The following is a 2999-nucleotide window of genomic DNA, read 5'->3' on the forward strand; positions in this document are numbered from 1 at the left end:
ACTTCATAACCTCTGATCTGTGCCTTCTGGACTTGGATTTGGGCCAAAAAGGGCTTCAAAAATCGCTGGGAGCGTTTTCTGTACTTTCTGGTGCGTGGCCTCTGTCACGCGGTCGCTTTAGTCATGCGTCCGCGTCATATGCGTTTCGCTTATGGCGCGCGATCGCGTCAATCACGCGGTCGCATCACTGCTAGTTTCTTCAAAAACTCCATTTTGTGCTTTCCTTCCATTTTTGTATGTTCCCTTTCCATCCTTTAAGTCATTTCTGCCTTAGAAGATCTGAAACTACTCAACACACGAATCACGGCATCGAATGGAAGTAAAGGGTAATTAAAATAATTATTTTTAAAGCATAGGAAACATGTTTTTCACATACATCACATAATAAGGAAGGAAAAGTAAAACCATGCAATTAACATGAATAAGTGGGTGAAAGATTGAATAAATCACTCAAATTGAGCACAATATATATCATAAAATATGGGTTTATCAGTGGTTTATCTTGTATAGTAATGGTGGCTGGGTTGATGATGAACTTGAGATGTTGGTGATGAACTTGAGATATTGATATTTGATTATGAGATTGGATTGTGTATAAAAGGAATTGTGCTATGAGATGTGATGTATTAATGAACTATAATGATTGGTAAGTCACTATGCGCCTTGGACAAGGTCTGTGGTAGTCTCCCGCTTGTCGAGGTAGTGGTACCGGCATAGGGGCCGAGGTAGTCTCCCACCTACGTTGAGATGTGAGGACTGTGGCAGTCTCCCGCTCACATAACCTTTCTGCAGCCAGAGTGAACTTGGGCACTATAGCCCAAAAGAGTGTGCCGGGACCTATAACTTTCGGGGCACAAAATAAGGTGTTGGGCACTTTAGAGAGTGAAATAACCCTGGTCGTGGCAGAAAGTCGACATCCTAGGGATGTGTCGGGTTGACATTTTGAATCGACAAGTGATATCACGAGCCAAATAGGATATGCATTCATCATATGGATCTCTTATGTGCTTGTTTGCTTTGATTACTTGCAGTTTGCCTAAATGTATAATATGCCTACTTGCTTCTTGAATTACTTGCTATACATGAATATTACTTGCGTATTACTTGTTTATATATACTTGTGATTTTCTAGTGCTGAGGAGGTTAGGTAGGCGGTGGCGATGGGATCGCGTGGAGGATAGGTTGGCGAAGGCTATGGGATACAGCGGTGTGATTAGTATTAGTTAGAAATCCCCTAAGTTTAGATAACCTTGTTTACTGTTTATGGTTTAAGTTATATATTTCGTTAAGACTGAATTTCGGTATCGATGTGAAGTTCTAGGATTGCCTTTTCAAGAACCTTACATCTTACATATCGGGCACTATTACCTTACTGAGAACCTTAGGTTCTCATACCATATGTTGTTGTTGTTTTTCAGATACAGGTCGTAACTCACCTCGGTGTGTTGTGAGATGGTGACGGAGCGGAAGATCTTATGCTCTCTTTTGGTATATTGATTTTTTTTTGTAGTAGTACTTTCTCTCACCCTTTCTCTTTTAGACTTTATGGCCTTAGAGGCTTGATTTGCGAGATAAGTTGTATAAGCTGTTTTAAACTTCAAAAACTATATATATATTGTTTACTTAAATTATTACCTTGTGTATCTTGGAGCTATCTACAAGGTTTTATATATCTATTATGTCTTAATTTTGTCCGTGCCTACGTGTTTAGTTATCGAGTGTGAACGCTTTGCGTTTCATAATTCTGCTTTATGCGACTTTGAGCTTTACTCATTCATCGGGTTTCTAGTTATATAAATTTTTGGATATATATAATATATTATAAGCTTTAGAACTGTCGTGACACTTCGTTATCCTTTGCTTTATGGCTAGAGGTAAGGCTTAGGGTAATGGGGTGTTACAAATTATACTAAGTTTCACATGTCTTACCTTAACTTTTTCAGTTCTTCAATAAGCAATTAACTTTCGAAAATAACTCTCAGGTATGCTTTTAGGATGATTTTTCAGCATCTCATTAACACATTTGTATGGCAAAAAATGAGTTTTCTTGATTGTGGTCTTATACCGTCTCCAGTTGTCATTGATACGAGCAAGGACTATCCTTTATCCTTCAATTGGAATAATAAATTTAGCCTATATAACATAAATATTATTTGCTAGTAAGAATAACATATATGTGTACATTTCCTTAAGTTTCTAAAAGAAACAAGACTAATATCCTCACTTGAACATATTCTCAAATAGCTTCTTTAACTTTAATCCCCTTCCAACTGTCTTACATGAATCTTCAAACATTGTGTAGGTCCTCGTGTTTTCTTAACTGTTGTCTCTATACAAAGAGACTAATTAAAATTACAATAATATATTCAAAGAGACTAAAACATTATTATTTTTAGCATTATATACCATCCCTCTTATTGATTTATATATATTTAATTGAAAAAAAAATAGCTTCATCCATTCAGCCAAATGAATAAAATTCCATAATTTCACTATTGCTATTGATTTATTCCAAGCTGCGTAGGAAACTAGAATCTGCTTCTAAAATTAAAGTCAAAGTGTAAAAAGAGTCAAAGAGATTCTTTTCTTATATCATATCATAGTATGTACATGTACCTTTTCTTATACAATTAATGAGTACAGATCCTATTCAGATATTGTTCCTATTTAGACATACAAAGGACATTTGTCTTCAACAAAATAAATCTAGTTAAGCTATAATATAATCAAATTAATATTTATAATTTCAAAGACAAAGACTAAGACATGATTTTATTTTATTTGATCTCATTTCAGTGATAGATTTATCGCTTGATAAAATATAAATTGTAATGTGAAAATAAAATTCATGGTGCTCTTCAAACCCACGAGCGTAACTTGTGCGCGTGTGGGGAACTAGCCCACCAAATACAAGTACGCAAACATAATAACTTTACGTGATTTGAAACGTGAAATTGAAATAAAGAAAAATTAAAAATATTATAATAAGTTATGAGCAA

The sequence above is a fragment of the Arachis hypogaea genome, chromosome 11 (assembly GCF_003086295.3).
Source record: "Arachis hypogaea cultivar Tifrunner chromosome 11, arahy.Tifrunner.gnm2.J5K5, whole genome shotgun sequence".
Lineage (NCBI taxonomy): Eukaryota > Viridiplantae > Streptophyta > Magnoliopsida > Fabales > Fabaceae > Arachis > Arachis hypogaea.